This window comes from Pipistrellus hanaki, assembly GCF_964339955.1.
Source record: "Pipistrellus hanaki genome assembly, chromosome: 1".
NCBI classification, from domain to species: domain Eukaryota; kingdom Metazoa; phylum Chordata; class Mammalia; order Chiroptera; family Vespertilionidae; genus Pipistrellus; species Pipistrellus hanaki.
In genome coordinates, this window is record NC_140503.1 from 9,633,980 (window position 1) to 9,647,834 (window position 13,855).

General features: G+C 44.4%; 1 protein-coding gene across 1 annotated transcript in view; it reads right to left on the reverse strand.

The window, feature by feature from the left end:
- Positions 1–13,855, reverse strand: part of DGLUCY (D-glutamate cyclase) — a 99,922-nt gene that overhangs the window by 83,804 nt on the left and 2,263 nt on the right. The window contains exon 2 of the mRNA XM_084884034.1: positions 12,688–12,800. The gene's annotated coding sequence lies outside the window, so the exon portion shown is untranslated. The remainder of the gene's footprint in view (positions 1–12,687; positions 12,801–13,855) is intronic.

Genomic DNA, 13,855 nt, shown 5'->3' on the forward strand with positions numbered 1-13,855 from the left:
TGAGCCAAACTGGTTAGGGCAGGAAGATTTCTTTAAGTAAAATGACAAAAGAGAAGAAAGGGAGAGAAACTAGACCGCTTAGGATGTAAAAGAGGCAGTGGGGCCAAATGTTAAGAGAGGTTGGAAATGATCCCCAGACCCACCTCCCAGACTGTCGGGGCTCAAAGACGACAAAATCCTTGGTTTGTCTTAGCCCAGTTTCTGTGATTGCCTGGCGGGTCCTGCATGGCTTTCACTTTCTATTCCCTCCACAGACTGGTTTCAGGTTCTCTCTTCCATGGGCAACGTTGGGTCCCTCCAGCTGGCCTGCAGTTGGCCTACAGCCAGGGTTGAACTTGAATCACCTGCCAACCTTCTAAATCGTCACCAAAAAATATTACTTAGTAATCTGGATTTGGACGTTTCTTGAAAAATTGGAAGGTGGTTATGCTATGATTGGCCAGCATCCCTGCGTGGCGGCAGCTGGCTGCCTCTGAGGAGTGATGGCCACCTGGCATAAGGTGTGTGCATCCCTTTGCCCCGCCCCCAGGGGCTGCTACACTTTCTCTCTCTGGCCCGTGCAAGTATTTCCCTTTCACACATATGAAGGAAAGAATATGATCCTAAGGTTCTGTAAGCACTTCATCGTCAATAAATCTTGAATGTCTATTGAAAAATAGACTCCAAATTCTCATCGTTCTTTGTCTGAGCTTAACCATGCAGTTGCTAGAATGCGGTGGTGACTAGCAGGAACCTCAGGTTTGGAATCAGAGGGTCGGTTTGTGTCCAGGCCCTGGTCTTCACTAGCTCTGTGATGCCAGGAATGAAAAAGCCAGTCTAGATGGGTGTTTCCCCAAGTGGGATGCCACCATCCAAGGATTGGCAGGAGGTTGGGGACCACTGTCTGGAATAGACAGGGAGAGATATAAGCCAGGAAGAGGAGGATCTTCCTGGGTGAATCTCAGAGAAACTCAGTTGTGACAACACTAAAGGTACAGGTTTGAAATCAGGCAAAGGAACGGAAAGTCTGCCTCTGGAACAACCAGGCTTTTCCCCTTCACCCCATCCCTAGGTCCCTATCACCCAGGAAAGGTGCTGGCAGGTTCCACTCTTTAAAAAAAAATCAATTATTTCCAAAGGAGGGAAACCAGCGCTTTCTAGCATCCAGGACTCCCAGGCATTAGCAGCTTTCTGGTCAACATGCCCTGACACACAGATCTCTCAATCAATTCTTTTGGGCTTCACTTTTTTGTTTTTTTTATCCTCACCCAAGGATATTTTTTTCCCATTGATTTTTTTTTTTTTTTTTTTTTTTTAGAGAGAGTGGAAGGGAGGAGGGAGCAGGAGAGAGGGAGGGAGGGAGAGAGAGAAACATCAATGTGAGATTAACTGGTTGCCTCCTGCTTGCACCCTGACTAGGGGTGGGGATAGAGCATGCAACCAAGGTATCATACATTGACCAGAATCGAACCCGAGACCCTTCCATCTGAGGGCCACCGCTCAAACCACTGAGCTAAACTGGCCAGGGCTGGGCTTCACTATAAATAGACAATGAAGAATCCCTAGACACTTCAGAAAAATACTCTATAATAAAAGAGAGACACTAAAATAAATAACAAATCGGGGGGTGGGGGGGGGGCGGGGTGGAGTTGGGAGGGAGGACAACCCGGAAGGAAGCAGTTATTTTGAGGAGGAAAACCCAAATCAAAGCAAACTAAACTAAAAAGCTCCAATTAATGTATTTAGAAGACTCATGAAGCTATTTCATTCATAAAAGAAGACAAAAGACAGACAAGATGAGCTCTTATAAATAAAATCTATGAGTGTTAAACTTATAAAGTAATCAATGGTAAATTTGAAAGATAAAATTGCAGTACTCCCTCTAAACATATAGAACCAAAAGAAAAAGATACTTTTAAAATAAAAAGTATTTAAAAAGAAAAAAAGACACGAAAAACAAATACAGGAGGTCCAACATCGAATTAACAGTAGATTCAGAAGGAGAGAATAAAGGAAATCCAGGGAGAAAAAATGCTACAACAAAGTTGTTCAGCTCTGAAGGCCACACATCTCTATACAGAAAGGGTCCATTGAGTGATAAACACAGAGTTTGAAAAAAAAACAAAACACTCATCTAGTCACATAATCTGATATTTTTAGAACATCAAAGATGAAGAAAGCAATTGAAAAACTTCCAATGAAACAAAAAGTCATCTGTAAGGGAATGAAAATAATAATGAAAATTAAACAGACATCTCATTGGCAAGACTGGATGGAAGAAGGCAATGGGGTAATGTATTCTTAGGAAAATGATTTTCAACCTATAATGTCCCACTCAGCCAAACTGTCATCCAAGTGTGAGTATGGAATAAAGACCTTTGGGGACATTAGAAAATGGACTTAGAAAATGGACTTCTCACATGCCATTTCTTGAAATGGTGCAGCAGCAAAACAAAGGCATCATTTAAGAAATAGGGGCCATGGCCAGGTGGCTCAGCTGGTTGGGGCATCATCCCAATAGGCCAAGGTATCGGGTTCAATCCCTGGTCAGGGCACATACACGAAACAACCAATGAATGCATAAATAAGTGGGACAACAAACCAATGTCTCTTTTTCCCTTACTCTCTCTCTCTCAAATATATATATATATATATATATATATATATATATATATATATATATATATATATATACACACACACACACACACACACACATGAAGTAGAAAGTCCTGGATTTGGGGAAACCTGAAATTAACCCAGAAAAGCCATAAAGGGAAATCCCATCATGTCAGCTCTATAGCAGAAGGATGGGGAGCCTCAGGGAATTTGGGGAGGGGAGGAGCTTTAAAAACTGATGGGCCAAAGCCGGTTTGGCTCAGTGGTAGAGCGTCAGTCTGCGGACTAAAGGGTCCCGGGTTCGATTCCGGTCAAGGGCATGTACATTGGTTGCGGGCACATCCCCGGTAGGGGGTGTGCAAGAGGCAGCTGGTCAATGTTTCTCTCTCATTGATGTTTCTAGCTCTATATCTCTCTCCCTTCCTCTCTGTAAAAAATCAATAAAATATATTTTAAAAAAATAAAAACTGATGGGATGAAGAAACTGGGGGCAGGGGGGCGGGGTGAGGGGGCGTTAAGGGGAGACAGTGATAAAGAAAAAAAGCAACAGTATAAAAGAAATGCAAACAGAAAATCCGGGGAGGGGTGGTGGTGAAGTTGTAGCATTAAAAGGAAGAACAACGTGTATAAACATTTTGTCTCTTGAGAGAACAGTATGTACAGAGTCACAACAATGTAAATGCTGTTTAAGGGACTTCCTGTTCTTTTTTTGTTTTCAAGCTGAAGTTTTGCTTAAAATGTAAAAGAAATGGTTCTAGAAAATGCTGACGAGTACAGCAAAAGGATGCAGCGCTGTCTTCCCACAAAGCAGCCAGCCTGTCCACGCAGAGGGCCCCTGCCGTCTGCAAGTGCTGGCAGGCTTCACAGCAGCTCGTGGCCGGGGATCTGTGCCTAGGCTGTAGGTTACCTGTGCCCAGCGTGTGATCTCGGTTCTGGGTTGACCCCTTTTCTGAACGTGAACTAGGAATCCTGACTCCTTGCGCCTGCCACATCCCGGGGACCAAAGTTCCTTGCAGAGCATCCTTTCCAATAGATTTCACTTTCCTTCTCAGTCGGAGTTGTTGTTTCAAGACTCTCCCCACACTTGGCACAGGGGAAGCGGTCTCTGTGCCAGGGCTTTCCCGCTCCAATGATCTTCTCGCAGCACACACGGAATCCCCGCCACTGGACCCCCCCCTCAGCACCTCACGTGTCTGAGCAAACTGAGAAGCGTCTGGATGCACTGTGGGCCTGTGGGATGGAACGGTCTCGGGCTTGACGCCCAGCCTCTCGCCCCCGTCCGTGTTAAGTGTGCCAGAGCCCGTTCAATGGATTTTTGTTTTTTTTTTTAAGGACCCGTCTACAGAAGAGTTAACTATGATATAAAAAAAGAATGGAAATCCTGAGCCTTAAATTGCATATGGCAGAAGCTGGGAGGCAGAAGCGGAAGGGAAGTTAGAGATGCTGCTGCCTTCGTCCTAGAAAGCAAGCAGTCAAGAGATGCTAATCTTAGCAGATGGGAAAGAAGAAAAGGTGGATCAACGTAACACAGGGAGCCTGAGGTTATGTCACTGCAGGAAGTGAAGTGGGAATGCTGGTGAACATGAGCTTCATCCTCATTTATCACATAGGAGGGAGGCAGGTCAGGTATAAAAAAAATCAATCAATAGCGATAGGAGTCTGTTATTGAAAGATATAGAGATGACACCAGAATATCTAATATCTACACTTAAAATGATTGTTTCTGAGGCATCGGACTGGAAGCGGTGGGGAGGGGGTACTTTCACTATTTTTATCTACTCACCCTTCCACTGTGTTGCTTTCCTATCCTCTATCCTGCCTTTCCCACCCCACCCCCCAACCCCCATCTCTAGCTTTCTGGCCCCAACGTGTCTATTTATTCATTTAAAATCTGTTTTTAAAAATATATTTTTGCCCTAGCTGGTTTGGCTCAGTGGATAAAGCTCCAGCCTGCGGACTGAAGGGCCTCCTGCTCGATTTTTGTTAAAGGCACATGCCCAGGTTGTGGGCTCGATCCCCCAGCAGGAAGGCGTGCAGGAGGCAGCCGATAGATGATTCTCTCATCATCGATGTTTCTATTTCTCTCTCCCTCTCCCTTCCTCTCTGAAATATATATATATTTGTGCTCATGTAGTTAGTCCTATCCAGATTATCTCCCAGTCTTAAAGTCAACTAATGAATGACTTTAATTACATGTAAAACCCTTTCTATCATGTAACATAACATTACTACAGCAGTAGCATCTGGGAACAAAGATCATACAGGCCATCTCATTGTTCTACCACATTACTCAGAAACATGACTACTATTTTTATGTAACTGTTTTATGATAAAAATAACCAAAAAGGACGCAGAGGATGTTTTTTTTTAAAAAAAAAACAGGACCATAACCTCGCTTCCCAGAAACAGCTACCAACATTTGGAATATATCATCTCAACAGGTCCTGGTGCATGGAAACAGAGCAGAATGATCAATGGACAACGGTGGGGTTTTACTCTGCAAATTACCTTTCAGTAAAATGATTCAGATTCAGTCTTATAGAAAGTGTAACTGAAGTAAAACAGAAGACGCTGCACTTCAGTTAAATGTTTCTCTACTACAAAAATTACCCCCTTAAAAAAAAACCCACTAATACAAAAACTGTCGAGAAGTTGGAATCAGGCTTGCATTAAAAAGCCACAGTTCACGCATTTTATTATTCAGAGTGATTGTGTCTCTGACGTTAAAGATGGGTACGTTCACCTCTCCCACTGCCCTGCCCCCTCACTTCCCAATTTTTGTTGGGAATATAATTACTTTGACAGAGCAAGGCTTTGTGGTATTTCCATTTTGTTCTTAAATGATAAATCCCACAGTCGTTTAGTTTTCATTCTGTATTTAAAACAATTCAAAGCCCATCTTCAGTATTTAAAAAAAAATTCCTCAATTCTCCTTTTGATTTGGATTTATCCGGATTTCAGTATAAAGAATTTTCTTTTTTTCAAGAATGTGCAAACCCCGAGTTCTTTTTTGTGCTTGCCAATGACTGCCAAGAGTCTTCACACTTACGGGACAACTGGGTGCAGTATAACGTTAATGACTCACCCCTTCCTGCTCTTAACTTCTGTACAGCTTCTTCCTTGACATTGTCTTATCTGGCGTACTTTATTATTGATCGCTCGGAGCAAATCTCACCTTGACACAGGGTGTGCTTTCTACCTGCTGACTCAAGTCTTCCTTTCGGTGAAGTTTCCTCTATTGTCCCATCTGTTCCGGGAGCGTCTTCAGGAATGATGTTCCTCATATCTTGGATCTCCATGTTCTGTTTTCCATAACAACCGCATTTTTATAATTGTTAACATTTCTTTGTCCTTTTCAGCATTGTTCCACATGTTTTCACTTGCGTTCATCCTCCTTGGGGCTTAGCAGCCTTCCTTTCTTGTGCTCTGCTTCTCTGTCTTATCCTCTCTTGTTGCTCTGTCATCCCTTATTTGTACCCCTGAATCTACTCTCTGAGATTTTTAAAAAATATATTTTATTGATTTTATACAGAGAGGAAGGGAGAGAGATAGAGTTAGAAACATCGATGAGAGAGAAACATCGATCAGTTGCCTCTTGCATCCTCCCGCCTCCTCTGGGGATGTGCCCGTAACCAAGGTACGTGCCCTTGACTGGAATCAAACCCGGGACCCTTCAATCCCCAGGCTGATGCTCTATCCACTGAGCCAAACCGGTTTTGGCTGAGATTTTTTTCAAGGGTGACAATTTTAAAATTTCTCCGGTGAGATGGCGAATCCTTTGTTAAGGGACAGCATGGGAGGGGTGAAGGAAGGACGTCGAGGCACTTGGCAGCTTTATTTTGTTTCCAAATCTGCTAATTTCCTTCCCAGGAGACCGTCTCTGAGATGCTCAGGTTCTGGCACTCGGGAAGCTGCTGAGGCCCCCAGCGAGGCCCTCTCATCCAGTCTCTGGGTTGTAATCTAGCAATTGCCTCTCTGTCCCTTTCACCTACTCATCTCCAGTAGTTGCCTTTGGTTTGGAAGCTAGGCCACGGTCAACAGAAATAAATAGCCATCAGCCTGCATTCTCCTTGATGTTGGCCTTCCCCGCCATCATCCTAGCTCTTTGCAAGAATACTTTTTTCCTGCAGGATTCTTGGATCTTGTAACTCTAAATTTTAGTCATTTAGGAACCACTTCTTCAATTTGACCTCTTCTGCATATCACCTCTATTATAATTCATATTCTTCTTTGAATCAATTCCCAATGCTTACTTCTTTATAAAGGAAAAAAGCCAGAATCACTTGGTATAAATAGGAAGTAACTATTTTTAAAATATATATATATATTTTATTGATTTTTTTACAGAGAGGAAGGGAGAGGTATAGAGAGCTAGAAACATCGATGAGAGAGAGACATCGATCAGCTGCCTCCTGCACACCTCCCACTGGGAATGTGCCCGCAGCCAATGTACATGCACTTGACCGGAATCGAACCTGGGACTCTTCAGTCCACAGACCAACGTTCTATCCCTTGAGCCAAACCGGTTTCGGCAGAAGTAATTACTAAAGTCAACCGCAATGAAAACAAAACAATGATATTAAGTTCTAGCTAGATACAGTTGTCCGCTAGAAGCTGAGTCTGAGGTCTGTATTTTCCTGGTTAGAAAGAGAGATGAGTGCAAATCAGAGGTAAGTTAGAGACCCCTGGCACTAAAGCAAGACTTTCTTCTTGATGTAGTCACCAATGAGAGAGAACTCCGAATGAGTCACATGTTCATTATGCTACAATTTCAACAGCTGTCTGAGTAGCACCTGAACTTCTTTCCTGTCCCCCTCGCCCTTGGGAAACCTCACTACGTCCAAGGATCAATCCAAGTGGCACCAACTTCCAAGGACACACGTTTCCTTGCTAGAGGCAGTGCATGTTAGCTCTCAGCATGTCACCAATTTCAGTACAGACTTTACAGTAATAAGCAGACATGCTTCATGTTTGTGGTCTGAGGTTTTACCAGTTTCCTTGTTTCATTAAAAATGGGACTTTTTCTGTGTTTCTGTTTCTTTTTTTTTTCTTTTCTTTTTTTTCTCGTTGCTTCTGGAAGATTTTGGGGTGGAGGGGTGGGGAGGCAGGGAATAGAAATGTCACTGCTACCTTTATCTGGATGGATTTGTGATATGCACGCCTCTATAATCTCTCCCAGGTCCACACAGCCAGATCCTAGACTGGATCTTCCCACTCAGCTGAGTGCTCTGCCTCGGCCCCATTCAGAGGGTTGCTAAGTTTTGTGGGTATTCTCTGGAATAACGGAAAATGGGGGGTGGGGGTGGGGGTGTGTATGAAGGGGGAGAAAGGGGTGAGAAAATGCCTAAAGGCTGCTTCCCCCACTCCCCACCACGGAATTTCCTCCCTGTTTGTGAATTCAAGGTGCGTCTGTGCCTTCCCAACATCCTTTTTGGGGAGAGCGGCAACATGTTAACTTCAACAGTGGATGGATGGCTTCCAAGAACATGAACTTCACACTCCCTCAGGGCTGGTCCCTGCAGCCTGCAGCATGTTCTTAACCTTCCTGGATCTATAATATCACACCGCGAAGGACCTCACAAGGTCAAAAACAGGATCAAGATGCTGATAATGTTGTTTTTGACTTGTTGAGAGAAGTTCTTTCTTATCTGACTATACATCTGAGTATTCTTATGGAGCCAGTTAAAGGCAGAGGGGGGTGGGGGAGGGAGGAAGTGTGATGTGGCAAGTCTCTGACCTTCCTTAATTCTTACAAATCCAAAGGCGAGGAGCTTCTCGCTCATTAGCCCTAAAGGCTCACACGGACTCGGCCCTCCTCCCTTTGCTTCACCCGCCCCTCCCGGCCAAGATCCATGAAGCCCGGTGGCACGGTGCCACTGACACAGGCCCACAAGATAAAGGGGTGAGCAGGGAGCCCCATTCTGGCACCGGGTGCCAGCAGGCCTGGCAAAAGGCAGTTTCTAAAGGGAACAAGCATATATTTTCAAGCTTTTTCCTCTAGTACTCTTCCCAGCGTTAGCAGAAACCTGGCTTTCTCTTTCCATTTCACAGACAGAGCGGCGGCCCTCCCTATTTGCCCATCTCTCAGGGTTGGGGGGGGGGGTAACGAGTGATGTTTTCCTCAACTCCAGCAACTACATCCGGACCACTGTCCATGTCTTGCCCCTTTGAAGAACTCTTCCTCCTTTGACTCCAAGCCATGCTTGCTTATCACCATCTGATCCGTTAAGCTCCCTCTTGGTTTTTTTTCGGTGTGTTCAGCCCCCAATTTATATATTTTTTTCCTTCCCTATCCTGCATCATCATTACCGCTGCAAAGCTGCTGTTGTTTCAACACTCCAATTTGCTCCTACTTAACCATCCTCTCCTCTGTCGGTTGTACATTAGAGTTGTAACAAAACTGGTTCCACATTATAATCACGTGGGGAACTAAAAAAAAAAAAAAAAATCCCCAAGTCCAGGCCCCGCCCCCGGCCAATGAAGTCCCCCTTTTCGGGGTGGGAGGTTTGTTTTTGTTTTACAGTATCCCAGGTGACTCCAGTGCGCAGCCCAGGCTGCCAACTGCTGTTCTCCTCACTTATGTTAATAAGCTCCGGCTCCTGGACTCCGGCCTGTGCTCGCAGGCTAGCAGTTTTTTCTTGGCTTCACTGCCTGCTCACCCAGCTTGGGCCCCAGGCCACTCACTGCAATGAGGTTCCTGCCCAACTGCTGGTCTCCAATCCCCAGGGGGGATGTAAGTTGCAAGAGGAAGGCTTTTAACTCTCCTGATTCGGGCTTCCTAGCTCCACCTGGGCCCTCAGTGCTAGTCAGCAATTACTACCCAAGTTGGCCCCCTATGTTTATTTTCCTCAGTCACTGTTCCAAACTGTTTCCTCTGTCCTCACTTCCCAAGTGCACCTCCTCCCATCTCTCAGCACAGGACTTGTGTCTCTGAAATAAACTCTCTGCTACCCGATCAGCTCATAGGACTTATTCCTGCTTTACTGGCTTCCTGAATTGGCTCTTACTCTTCAAATGGAGGTTTCCAACTCTCTCATTCACTCGTTTATTCAACAAGCGTTTACTGAAAGCCCTCTTTGGGCTAGAGCCTATTCTAAATGTCAGGGATACCGATATGATATGACCCAAGAAATTCTTGTCTACAAGTTGATTCATGCCTGCCTCCAGCCCACCCTCTCTCCTTTCTTGGTGAAGGATTTGGGGCTTCCCTCCATCAAAGGCAAACCTCTCAGCCAGCTCACAGTGGAAGAGGCTAAGGAGCCATGACAACTATATATTATATGATATAGGATCCTAGATTGCAACCTGGTGCAGAGAAAGAACATGGTTATCCTATATAATAAAGAGCTAATATGCAAATAGTTGTCACGCCCTCATGCCTCAGACACTCAACACTGGGAAGAGAGGAATGGGGACCAGCCAGACACAAATGAGCTTGTGAGAAAGGAATGGAGGCCAGCCAGGCTACGGCCTGGGAGAGGGACAAGCCGCATGCCCCACAGTCCTGGGTGCCAGCAGTTGCAGTTGGCCAGGGTGAAGTCCGCCCAGGTCCTGGGTGCCTGGGACCGGCTAGACGGAGGGAATCCTGGGTCCCAGGTGCAGGGTGAGGCAGAGGCAGTTAGGGGTGATTAGGCCAGCAGGGGAGAAGTTAGGGGTGATCAGGCAGGCAGAAGTGGTTAGGCTTAATCAGGCAGGCAGGCAGAAGGGTTAGGAGTGATCAGGCAGGCAGATAGGTGAGTGGTTAGGGGCCAATGGTCCCAGATTGCAAGAGGCAGTCGGACATCACCAGAGGAGTCCCGAACTGGAGAGAGTACAGGCCAGACTGAGGAACACCCCCCATGCACTAATTTCATGCACTGGGCCTCTAGTCTCTTATATAAAAGGCCATAATGACCAAACAAGCAGCAGCTCTCTCGATGGACAGGGTGGGGTTCGAGCGACTAGTGGTGGAGAGCTGTGAGTGGTGGAGGGTGGGGCAGCGAGCTTTGAGTGGCAATGAGCGGGGCGGCCAGCTGAGGCAAGTGGAAGCGAGCTACTAGTGCATGATTTCGTGCGGGCTGAGCCTCTAGTGTTCCAGTAATGCTTTTTGGGCACTGAAATGTAAACATCACATGTCACAGTATACTCTTCTTCTTTTAATTCTTTTTGGACCATTTAGACATATAAAAATCACTTTTTTATGGAAAAGTGGTGAAATCTACAGAGTCTGAAGTTTATTTAATAGTATCGCACCAATGTTAATTTCTGTGTTTGTAACATGTTAATATTAGAGTAAGCGCTGTGGAGGTTGTGTAAAATTCTGTACTGCTTTTGAAACTCTTCTGAAATTTCAGAATTATTTGAAAGTAAAAAGTAAATTACAAAACATTCCCTGGGTCTCTGCAGCTGGGGCCTTCCTTTTTCTATTTCCCTTCAGAGGCAAACTCCTTGAAAAATTTGTCCACACACACTGTTTCTATTTCACTTCCCATTTGCTCCACCAAAACTGCCTTGGATATTGTCACCAGTGGCACCCAAGTTGGCAAATTCATAGGTTCTTTCCAGACCTCATCTTATGTGACCTCTCAGGGCATGTGACATAGCTGACCACTCCCTCCTTCTTGAAAAATGTTGGCTTCCAAGATACAAAACTCCTCCGACATCTCTGGTTTCACCTTCTCATTCCAACATCTCAATTTTGAAATTTGTAAGACTTGAGTCTTAGGTTCCTCTTCCCTCCTTCTGCTCATTCTCGCCTTAATTAATCTTCTTCATACCTCTGGCCTCAAGTATCATCCATATGCCAGTGATTCTTTCCTTTTTTTTAATATATTTTATTGATTTTCCACAGAGAGGAAGGAAGAGGGATAGAGAGCTAGAAATGTCGATGAGAGAGAAACATCGACCAGCTACCTCCTGCACTCCCCCTGCCGGGGATGTGCCTGCAACCAACGTACATGCCCTTGACCGGAATCGAACCTGGGACCTTTCAGTCCGCAGACCGACGCACTATCCACTGAGCCAAACCAGTCTTGGCATATATGCCAGTGATTCTTAAAGTTATATTTCTGTGCTAGACCCCTCTGTAGTTCTCAAGACTCCATGCTAGACTTTCTTGCAGTTCTCAAGTACTGAGGCAGGCAAAGAGCCTATTGTATTTTAGGGATTGCAAGAATGGCAATAGGGTCATAACACAGACAGCAAACAGTGAGGTGTGGGAGGCAGGCAAATACTCAGGCCCAAAGTGTGTGATGTTATATTTAACATCACATAGCTATTTAATATTGGCATTGGATATTTTGAATTTAAACTTTTGATATTCTCTGGTCTATGCTTTTACTTAAATTTACCCCTATCCTCTTCCATCTACCCAATTCTTCATGCTAAAAACTTGGTACAATTCAGATGCCCCCTTTTTCCTTACCCACCAAATCCAATAACTCATGAAGTCCCAAATACAGGGTATCTTAACAATCTAAAACAATATATGCTAGTACACACTTTGAACAATTATTAATTTCAATGTTTCTTTCTTTTCAGATTTAACCCACTGGAGTTAATAATTATTTCAAGTGTATATACATTTTTTTGGGGAGTATCCTGTGTATATCTAGAAACATTCTATTTCTTCTCATATCGACTACACCCGTTATCATGTTTCCCAGACTACAGTGATAATCTCCCATCTGGTCTCCCTATATTCCGTCTTGCTCCCTCCAGCTCACTAACCACTAACCACAGTGACCTTTTGAAAATACTATCCCAATTATATCATCCCACTGTTTAAATTCCTTCCATTGCTTTTAACTCCACACAGGAAAAACTCCAAAAATATAAGTCCTACCACACACTTTGGGTCTGGGTACTTGCCTGCCTCTCACACCTCAACGCCTGCTTTCTGCCTCACACACCTCAACACCCTATTGTCATTCTCTCAATCCCTAAAATACAATAGGATCATTGCCTGTCTCAGTATTTTGCATCTGCATCGTCCTAGAATTTTCTCTCCTCAAAAATTCACTTGTGAAATCACCAGGATAGCTCAATTATACTTTAGTAGCAAACAACATGGCAGTGGCTTATGTCCAATAATATTTACTTATTGCTCACATGACAGTAGGTCTGATGTAGGTCATGGTGGCTCTTCTTCAAATGGAGACCCAGAGGTTCAGGATTCTTCTAAATTGTGTCACCCCCTCATTCAATATATGGTCTTTGCAATGCTGTGGAAAGAGAAGGAAGTGTGGGTGACTATGCAGGGGTTTTCTTTGCCAGGCCTAGAGATGGCACACATCACATCGGCCCACACCCCATGGGCCACATCATAATCACATGACTCTAGCTAAACTGTAAAGGAAAAAAAAAAAATCATATTTCTCCTGTGTGTCCAGGAAGAGGAAATGAGATTGGTGAGCATCAGGCCAGTCTCTGCCACATCCTGGTTAAAACCTACTCATCTTTAAGAATCAGTTGAAATAGTACTTCTTATAAAGATCTTCAAGCTCCCCTCACTGAAATGAGGACCCTGATAAATTCTATTGTAGCACCCTGTAATTTTCCTTTACAGCATGATCACAATGGAAAGTTTATATTTCCTTATGTAACGACTTAGCATTTCTTTCAATTCCTAGACTCTATGTGTGCAAGAATTGCATGTTTTGCTCCCGCTGTGCCTCTGGCATCTACCATAGTACCTGGTATATAATTGGTGTAAAAGCGATTCAGTGAACACATGAACAATTGTACAACCTCATCCCCTAGCTACAGATAGCATGCTACTTGTGGAGGAGAAAGACAAGTAAGTAGCCAGTCATGGTTTCAGTGCAGTGATTTTCAACTGGTGTGCCACAAGAATTTCAAAAACACCCAATACCTGACTATTTAGTGAGCGGCACTGCCCTTTTTCCCTTAGACTAGGGGTGTCGAACTCAATCAGAGAAGGGGCAAAAATCTAAAATCCAGCCTAAATCGCGGGCCGAATGGTTTACTGAACAGTCATAAACTGACAATGTCATACACTGACAGCGGAGTGCAGTGATGACAGCGCGGTGCGGGCCACATTGCAAGGCCTGGCGGGCTGGATTTGGCCCGCGGGCCTTGTGTTTGACACATGTGCCTTAGACTGTCAAATAAAAAAATGACACCACCAACAATAGCCATTTGGTTTGAATGAATTAAAAAAATATCTATTTTTTGTCAAATTGGCAAAAAATATATGTTTTGGTGTGCTGCAGAATTTTAGTAATTAGTTAATGTGTGTCATGAGATGAGAAAGGTT